The following is a 10417-nucleotide window of genomic DNA, read 5'->3' as shown; positions in this document are numbered from 1 at the left end:
TCGCCGATTGCGTGCCCCACGGCGCCCTTCTCCTCGTCTTGACTTCCAATTCCCCGCTCTCTTTAATTCTTAACTCTTCCTTCAGGGATTCAACGAGTTTCTCCTTACTCATCAGTGAATTCACTTTTTTTATCTCCACCGACACCTTGTCTTGTAAAGGCGTCGCTCGCACCTTGTCGTCAATAAGCTCGTTTATCTTATTGGCAGCGACTTTCACTTCGCAGCCAGCCCTCATTGCTGTCAGGATGTCCCCAACTCTTGTTTTACGAATACCCGAACTTTCCTTAAGAACATCCTTCGCCATCATAAGATCTTTATATACCTGAAGCCAATCCTTACCCTCCCCTACTTTGATAAGGATGGCTTCCGGCCTTCTATGAGCTCTCAGCATCTTCGGCCCTCGATTCTCGGTAGGCGTCGGCGGCGATGGTCCGCGTTCCTCTTTGTCATTTCCTATCTTTTCTTTTATCCTCCGTTTCTCTCTCCTACTCATTTGGACCATCCACTCGTCTCCGGATTCGCAGGATTCTACATATCTAGTGTCCATAGCACTCCTCCTCTTTGAACCACATACCTCTGCATAAGGGGTATCGCTTCTTCTTATTCTCTTTTTGATCTCTTTTCCCTTAATTTCCAGCGGGGAGACCGTCTTCCTTTTATTTCTGGATTCTGAGGACATCCCTCTACTGCTGTCCCTATTTCCTCTTCCTGTCTCCTCTATCAGAGAGGAGGTTTGTGTGGAGACCTCTACTTCCTCAGATCTCCCCACTCTTCTCTTACCTCTCCTTCCTCTCTTACTTACCGTCGTCATAAGCTTGCCCCATGCTTCATCCGTCTTCCTATTAGCCGCGGAAGCAAGCTCATGAATTTTTGGATCCTTCTTGGAGATGAGGTGTAATCTCTGACCTAGCCGGGCAAGGCGTGTATTTTACCTGGGTTGGGACGAACTTCTCCGTCATGAATTACATATCCTAAATAGAGTACCGATGTCTTTAGAAAAGAACATTTTGAAACGTTAAAGGAGTATGCGGCTTTTACGAGGGTATCTAATACAGTGTGCAATCTTTCTAAAGCTTGATCTATCGAGTTGGCAATAATTAGGACGTCGATCTGTCGAATTAGGATGAATGGGAATTTGATGAAACCCGCTGGCCACGTCCGGGCTAATGAAGTATCTCGCCTTTTGCAATCTTGTGATTTGATCCGCGATAAGGGGTAGGGGATACCGATCCGCGACCGCATTTTTATTTAACGCTCGAAAATCTACACACAGTCTCTCTGAGCCGTCCTTTTCATTCACGAGTAACATAGGGCTCGCGAAAGGTGAACTATTAGGTCTTATGATTTTCGCTCTAATTAGTTCGCTGATTCTCTCTCGCACTATTCTCCACTCTTCCTCGCTAAGTCTATAAGGACTTCTTTATACGGTGATGTTGGGATCTATTAATCGAATTTCTAACTGGCCTGTATTTACGCGAATACGTAAGAAACCCGTAACGAATGAATCTTTGAATTTTCAAAAAGAAAAATTAATCGGCTTTTATCACTACCACCTTTATTTTTTTTTTTTTTTTTTTATTAACGTGGAGGACATCCTCACGGACACCAGGTCGCTTCTGGCGGCGTAGTAGTGCCGGACTCCAACCGACTAAAACCTCCACGATGACCGTCCCGGCTGCGATCGAAAGGGGCCCGGGATCCGGTGTGAGCGATACACCCCCCCGCCCATACCGCCGCTTTATGGAGCGGTGTGTGGCCATTGCCACACCGCGCCTCGACGCCGGAGCCGCCGTACCAGGCAGCCCGGTTTCCCTACCGGGCTGCTTTGCGGCCCCGGGGCGCTGAACTGCCAGCGCCTAAGTTTGCACCCCATCTAGCGCGCCTCACTGAAACGCGTCCATGGCCTCTACCGCGTCCTCGACGGTCAATCCTCTCAGGGTGAGAGTACCGCGCCCTCACTCTCTCTGCGACCTCTTTTCGAAGCATAACTTGCTCACAGAAGGAGGTCACGGCCCTCCTCCTTCTCTCCCTTACCAACAATGCCTCGAGGATGGTCGGCGGCGAGAGGTCCCATCCGATTTCCGCGATGAGGTAATGGCGCGGCCGCGCCCACGCCGGGCAGTGTGCTGCGCCGAATCCACGCTCGAATCGCAGTGGTGGCAGCGCGCGGTCGCCTCCTTCCCGATTCGGTGCAGATACTCACCGAAGCAGCCGGATCCGGTGAGCACCTGCGCAACCCTGTAGGTCAGGGGAGGTCCGCCGCCGTCCAACCAAACGTCCCAGTTTGGAAGGATGGCCCCGAGGACCCCTATCCCCGGTGCACCCGCTCTCGTGTCGAGGCTGGCGTGCCATCTGTCGAGCAAAGCCCGCTGAGCCCGAACCCTGACATCGGCGCCCGCCGGGCCCACCCCATCCGACACATCCCGAGTGTGGAGCTAAATCTCGCGACACCTCAGGGCCTGCAATTCGAACGGGGGAAACCCGGCGAGCACCACCGCTGCTGCAGCCGAAATGGTGCGGAAGCCCCTCACTACCCTGATGGACACCGTCCTGCGCAGCCTCCTGCTCGCTAGGAGACTGCGACGGTTGGTCATCAGGTCCATTGCCCAGATCGGATCTCCGTAGAGGAGCTTCGATCGCACCACGTCGGCGTACAGCCGGCGCACTCCGACGTCGGGCCCGCCCAGCCGAGGCAGCAAACGTCCTAAGGCGTTCGTCGTCGCCTCAACAGACGGTGCCAGGCGCTCGAAGTGAGCATTGAAGCTCCAGTGGCTGTCGAGGGTTAGGGCCAGATACTTCATGCTGGTTCCGGCCCTGATCTCAGCCCCCTCCAACCTCAGGCGATAACCCGCTGGAGGCGTCCCGTGATCGGCCTTGCGGCAAAACCATATTGCCTCGGACTTCTCAGGGGAAACCCTCAGTCCCAATCCCTTGATCTCCGCGATCACGCAGGCCACCGCCAACTCCGCCAGGCGGACGGTTCTACCCCATGCCGTGCCCCAACGAACGGTCGCCCATCGCGCCGCCAACCGCCACCTCCATCAAAATTTAGAGGTGGTCCGAGAGAGTCTCTTCCCGGGAAACCTCCCAACAGGAAACACGGCGGGATGCGGCAGGGTTTGCCCATGCGAGGTCCAATATGGACTCTCTCCGCCACGCCACGCATGTGCTGGACGACCCCCGGTTTATAAGCTGGAGGTCGAGTGCGGCCGCCCAGTCCTGTACATCGCGCCCCCTTCCGTTGGTCCTGCGGGAGCCCCACGCCGTTGAGTGCGCGTTGAAGTCCCCGAGCACCAGTGAAGGGCAAACGCCCAAACGCCTGGCGCAGACCGCGAGTCCGTCCGGGAAGGAGGCGTATTCTGTCCGGCTGATATTGAGCGACACGTAGACGGCCACCACTGCCAGGTCGCCCCATTTCACGTCCACAAAGCCCCGTCCCCGCTCGATCTCCGAGCAGGAGGGGCTTCGCGCGATCTCGGTCCAGAAAACGGCGACCCAACTGATCAGATCCCCAGCGCCTCGTGACACGTCGGGAATGCTGTACGGCTCGGCCACTGCCGCCAGAGCAATCCGCGGATCTGTCAGTCTCTGGAACATTACGTCCTGAGCCCGGCGGGAGCGGTTAAGATTGCACTGCAGGAACAGTTGTCCTCCTCCTCTTCTTCCGCTCAGGTCGGGGAGGCACCGTCTCCATAGCCTCCTCCGGGCCGTTCCCCTCGTAGTCGTTGTGTCCGACTTCTCTGTCCTCTCTTCTGTCCTTCATGGTATCAGTTTGAGGCGAATGAAAAGAGAGAGAGAGTGCGTTTTGTCCCGGGACTACCGGTGGACTCGTCAGTAAGGCTATGCCCGGTAGTCCCTGCCTTAGACGTAGAGGGAGTCTCGCTAGGTGCGGTATTTATATCAATCGTTCGTATATTCGACCGCTAGCGAGTTAGACAGACAGACTCGTTGTCGTCGTAGCCCTCTAGTGTTGGCGGGTGGTACCCGCGGATCGCCCGGGAGGTGTTGCGCCACGTTGATGCCTCGTCCTGTCAGCGTCCTGTTGATACCGATCCGCCACAAGTTGACGGAGGTATCGTTTCCTTCCTCTTCACCGCGTCCCCACCGTTGCCTGGAATGGTCTTTGCTTCCTGTGCGGTCCTCCTCTCACGTCAGGCGGCTTGCATGCCGGTGACCCCATACGATGCGACGCGGGCATTCCCAGGTCTGCGTACACCGGACACACGGGCACTCGCGCCGGGCAGCCCCTGGTGCGGTGTTCTTCTTCCCCGCACCGGTAGCAGTGCTCCGAACGGTCGGCCGTCGATGTGCAATCCCGGTGCACGTGACCCGACTCCATGCACCTGAAACATTGGAGTCGGCGCGCAGGGGGAGGGGAAACCCTCGCCGTTGACCAGCCTATGTTAATCCTACCTCCTGATCGAGCGTTTCTTCCTCTGCTGACTTTCTTGGACGCTGTCAGCGAGCAGCGTAGCCATACCGACTCGAGGCCCCGAGGAGCGGAGCGTATGACTCCCACGTTGAGCTCATCGGCCTGGCAGGCCTCAGCAACGGCGGCTGTCACCTCCTCCGGGGTGACCGAGTCCTCCAGTCCGGTCACTCTTAGCTCGGCCGTCCTTCGCTGCACGGTTACCTTGGCAGGTAAATCCTTCAGCGTGGCCGCCATCCGCTCGGCCAGTCGCGATGCTTTGTTCCTTGCGTCCTGGCCTGTGATTTCAAACAGTAATGCCCCTGTGATCGCCCTCCTTGGTCTTAGCTCCGTGATGTCGAGTTCGGAGAGCTTGCCTTCCCTCTTCAGCACCGACATCGCATCCCTATATGTTAAGCCCGAGCCGTCCCTCGCGGTGAGCGATACCGCGGCGCACCGAGGGGGTCGGGGAAGGCCCGGCACTTTCTCGCTGTGCGCGTCCCGTCCACTAGCGTTGCGTCTTTTACCTACCTCGATGGCTCTGAGTCCATCGCCGCTACCCGCTCCTCGTATTGATTCCCTTCCCGTACGAGGGTGCACCGGGCGCCGAGCGGCCACTTCCACGAAAGTCCTGGTTCTCGTTCCGCCGCTTCCGATCGCCGTCCCGGGCGCCAAGTCCCTTGTTCGTAGTGTCAACGACGGAAGAGACAACGATATCCGTCCCTTGGTTCTTACGTCCCCGGTCGGCGCGTTGGCCGTTGGAAGAGGTTGAAAGGGCTTCCTGTTCCTTCGCCTCGCTCTCCCTCTTCTTCCTCTTTTGACGGTAATGAACCCTGCCTCGTCGGCCGACGACTCCACGGTCGACCGCGAAGTGTCTCTCGCCGGCCGCAACCGTACGTGTACGGTTCTTGCGGCAGCGCCATTCTCCGCAGCCGGAAGGATCGCTCCCCCTGGCATTACTTCTCGACGGCACTCTTCCAACTTGCGGAGGAACTGGTTCTTGAGCTCCTCTAATGGATCTCGAGGTCCTGGACCACCGAATCTGTCCGTTCCCTTGGTCTGTGTATTACTCCCCGACCCGTTTGGGCAGCGGCGACGGTGCGCCGCTGCCCAGTGGTGTGGGGGTGGTGGGGGGGGGGGCACCCATAATCGTTCCTGTTACAGCCCGGGGAGCATTTTCTTTCCTTCCCCTCTTAAAGGCGATCCCCACCTCTTGTCCTTCGCCGTCGATATTATCAACTTTGGCTGCCTTCTCCGTGCGTTCCTTGGTCAGCCGTTCCATCGTCTCCTGGAGACGGCTGATCTCTCTCTTCAGAAAGCGCATCCTCCTTTGCAGGTATGCGACATCCTTCTCTTCCTAATCGTGGGTCGGATCCGCGTCCTTCGCGGACGCTTGCTTGTCGACCGGTCCGATCCTTACTTCATCCCTCCGCATGTCGTCGCTGCCGTCGACACCGCCGCGGATGATAGAGGCGGTGGCGGCCACAGTGGCTGCCTCGGCGTCGGTATCGTTGTCAGTATCCGTCCCGCGCCTCGCGCCCCTCTTCTTCCCTTTACCGGGAGCCGGCAGTAGCGCAGAGTCCGGATCCCTCGCGGGCGCGTCCCCCGCCGTGTGCGACGTCCCGCGCCTCCGCCGCAACCGTACTTTCTGTGGACTCAGTAATCCTGCGGTACGACCGCTTACCAAGCGTGCCCGCAACGGTCGAATAGGAAGAGCATGACGACATTTCGTCGTTGGATCTCCCCCCCAACCCCCCGCCGCGACCGCGACGTCGCTGCATCCCATCCCGCGAGGGTCCCGGGCCGACGGTCATAACGGCGGGTTCCTCCAACCCTCTCCGAGACCCCCCAGTTCGTGTGTCCTGGCGGCCCACCTCCGGACGGCAACGGTTGCTCGATGACGACGCAGCGGAGCCCGCTTTACAACCTGCGGCTGCGCCGTTACTGGGGTATCCCTCCCCTGCACCGTAAACGATTTTTTCGTTCGTTTTTCTGTCCATTGCGATTCTGAAGTCGCCGAGGTCGTCAACAAGGGTTTCCATCCTGGTGCCACTCACTCTTTCGCGCCAAGGCCAGCGCAGGGTGACGCGGAGCCCCACAAGAAGGTGAGATGAGTGGTCTTGGCAGATACGGGCCCACCAACTTCTCCGAGGTTCTCCGCACCGGATCGGCAAACTGGCGGGGGCCGAAGACGCCGACCAGTCACCATCCGGGTTTAGGAGAATATCAGATTCATCGGGGTTTCCCAGGGCGTATCACTGCCACTTACAGGGTAATCAATCCTGTACACTTCCTAGAATTAGGATGAATAGGGATTTGGAGAAACCCACTGGCCGGACTAATAAAATATCTCGCTTTTGCAATCTCGCGACTTGATCCGCAGTAAGGGGTAAAGGATACCGATCGGCGACCGTATTTTTATTTAGTTCTCGAAAATCTACCAATCATCTATCTGAACCATCGTTCGTCTTCACGAGTAACACAGGGCTCGCGAACGGTGAATTACTAGGCTTTATGATTTTTGGCTGTAATTAATTCGCTTACTCTCTCACGTACTATTCTGCGCTTGCGAAGTCTATTAGGACTCCTTGTACGGTGATATTAGGATCAATTAATTGTACTTCTAACTAACCTGTATTTACGCGAGTACGTAGGGAGCCCGTAACGAATGAATCTCTGAATTTTCGAAAAGAAAGATTAATCGACTTTTATCACTACCACGTACCTCATTGTCAACTTCATTAACATCGATCTCGTTTTTCAGCGGTATTATTACAGGCATTAATTATTTTTGTTTTACACATAGCGAGGCTATTTTGTGTAATATTACGTCAAAACCTTGACTTAAAATTTAACGATCAATCACGATATCATATTTTAAATAACTATCAGCGAGGACATGAAAAATTTACCTCTAATGTAAAACCACTAACACCTGCAATGGACAAGATTTGAGATGTACGTTTAGTACAAATATTTCTTATTCCTCGCATTACTACTATATTAATCGTTCTTTTGCCAGAAAGTCTCAAGACTACGGATTCTTTAATTAGTGAACACTCGGCTCCAAAATCGGGGTAAAATGGAAACGGCTCACCCTGATGACTTGATCTACCAGTTGGTGCCTCCACTACGTAGAAGTCGATTCGACACTCGTTATTGAAATTATATTCAGGGCATTGCTTTGTAAAGGATTTTCTTCCATAATCAGATTGACAGCTGCGCACCATGCAGCGGAGTCGAAGCCCGCGGTTTCAGGGTTAAAACATGGTAGCGAAAAATTGTTAGGTTCCACACTCGATTTTTGCACTAGCGACTGAATTAACTCGCGCACGATGGTCGTAAGTTCTTGCACTGTTATAACTGGCACTGATCCCACGTCTGATGTCGGGTTCACGTTATGATTAGGGTTAGGGGCGTGCGATAGAGAAGACATGACTGGTGCAAATACGATTATTACAGAATATGACAAGTAACCGTGGTAATTAGATACTCGAGAAGCTAATGATAATGATTCTAGGTTCAATAACGAAGCCGCGGTTAACGGAATAACAGGATGCTCTTCCTTCCAAAGTCCAAATCGTACTCGACTTGCTTGGCTACGGCGGAAGTATAATTAACTAATTCTTTGTCAAAACGTGGAATATCGATCGAGCGTAAAGACGCTAAGTAACTCGCTAATACCACCTCACGAGAGAGAATGACTTTCCGTCGCGATGATGCTGCAGAGGAAAACTAAGATGGGGTGTGTCTAAGAACACGAGATCATCAGATTCGTCGAGGATAGCCTTGGTTCAGAAAGTGAGGGAAATTGACGTTGCTGTTAATTGGTCATTTTCCATGTTGGTGGCTAGAAAAGGATGCTAGCCGTCCTTGAGGGAAAGTTGCTGGCGGGAAGCGTCGTTCGTTGAAAAATAGATCTTCCCTATCTTCCCGTAGTTGGGACAAAGACTGTTTATCTGTTTGAAGGACTTTAGGTAACTAGATCGTAATGTTTATAACGTTAGGTCCTCAGGCTAGCTGAACATGTACTGTGGAGATGCGTCGGCATCTGGTAACCATCATACCAGAAGAATAGGGAATGACGACAATTGTTTAATTACGCCTGTGATAGAATCTAGATTACGGTATTAAGGGATTTTCCTGAAGTTCCAAAGGGAAGGCTCCGATGTTCTTTCATCTCCGACATATATTTATTTATTTATCCATTTTCACACACACGTACGAAAATATCTACAAATTACTTCGTATTTACCCACGCCTCCGAACGTGGGTTTCTTTTTGGCTTTAGAAATGAGTCTGTTTTTCTCAATCTGTTTTTTATTGTAGTTCTTTGTTCGAAAATGACTGAAACGTGCCAATCTAATGATGAGGAGTATTCATTCAGAAAGAAGAATTTGCAATAATCTTGCGAAATTACGCAGCAAAAGTCAAAATATTTGCGATGATCCTTCTGACAGCAAAGGTATGGTATCGAGAAAAAATTGGCTGTTCACCTTTCGCTTCCCCGTCGACTGACTCAAGACTGGCGAAAAATTCAAAATAAGATGGAGTCGACCGGGCAGACAGTGAGGGATACGGCCTGGAGGAGGCCTTGGAGGCAGATTCTTCGTCGACATGAGTAAGCTCTTCCAGGCTAACCTAAACCACTCCCTCCGATCGCAGGACTTAACGTTCCAAAGTCTGGTGTTGCGGGGGGTCGGCCTGGCGGTGGCGCTGTTGGAACTAAAATCGTAAGGCAAGGGATTAAGAACTATTATTTTATATACAACTTCACTGTCACGGACGAGTTCAATTTCAACATGATTTTTATAGTCCTTGATTGTCGAAGTCTATCTATACGAGTTGACTTCCAAACAGCTGAAATATGCATGTACATGTATTGATGTATAACATATTAGTGGCACAATTATTGATTATTATTAAGTATATAATAAGTACTTGTAATTATAACGAAATAGCCTCATTCTATAATTTTCTTCATAATTCTTTTTCAAAACTTATCCTTCTTCAGCATTATCTTCCCACATTTTGATAAAAATTATAATTCTTATTTATATATTCACATGTGATAAAGTAACAAGGCAGATTCTTCTATTAATAAAGAAATATACTTTTGTACTTCTTTGACATTTTTCATGTGAATTATAATTTTCATTTTAAATAACATAAAAAAAGGATGTGGAAGGAATGACTTTTAAAAAAGAATCTGGTTGTAACAAATTTTTCTTTCTTGATTAACAAAATTGCGGAGAAGAAAAATTCAGATTACTAGGAACAGTTAGTGCATACTTTTGTTACATATATTTATTTATTAATCAAAGTAATTGAATTAAATTTTTGCTGATATTTGAATGGCGTAGAAACGCACGTTTCTTGGGCGTAACGTATATGACGTCACTTTAATCCTTGTACAAGGTTAAGTGTGATCGAATCACTGAGCCTTCTCAATATGGTCTGACTTTAAAGGGAAATACACGTCACGCATGCCCTACTGTTCATTAGCAGATTAGCAGGATAGTTTGCTACAAAGAAAAGAGAAGCACCAACGATTTTCAGCACCAGCGCCACATAGTTGAAATCGTTTAAACTGTATGTAGCTGCTGTTCGAGCGAAGCAGTCCTTTGTAGAATTCGATCACGAAAGGACTTGTAAATCGCTCATGCGAAATAATTAATTTGCAAGTTAGTAATTTGCGTTCGGAAATATGTTATATGAAATATGTTAAAGTAAAAATATTATCTTCGAACTAATTGTATTATTTATATTGTTCATTATATTGCACAATCATGTTCGTTCTTTATTCATTCTTTTTTCATTCAACTTCATTCTGTATTATCTGGATAAAGATTCCCATTATTTTGTTCATCACATGGAATCAACGCAGCATATTCATTGTCCTTCGTGTAAGTGTAAATCATCCCGAATTTGGAAAGACAGTGGGATTCTCAAATGACATTATTTCTTTTGCATTAAATTCTCCACAGGGAAATTTCAACTCAAACAGTT

Source organism: Bombus bifarius, unplaced genomic scaffold (assembly GCF_011952205.1).
Source record: "Bombus bifarius isolate JDL3187 unplaced genomic scaffold, Bbif_JDL3187 scf7180000008159, whole genome shotgun sequence".
Classification (NCBI taxonomy): domain Eukaryota; kingdom Metazoa; phylum Arthropoda; class Insecta; order Hymenoptera; family Apidae; genus Bombus; species Bombus bifarius.
The sequence above is the reverse complement of the archived record's forward strand: the minus strand, read 5'-3'. Positions refer to the sequence as shown.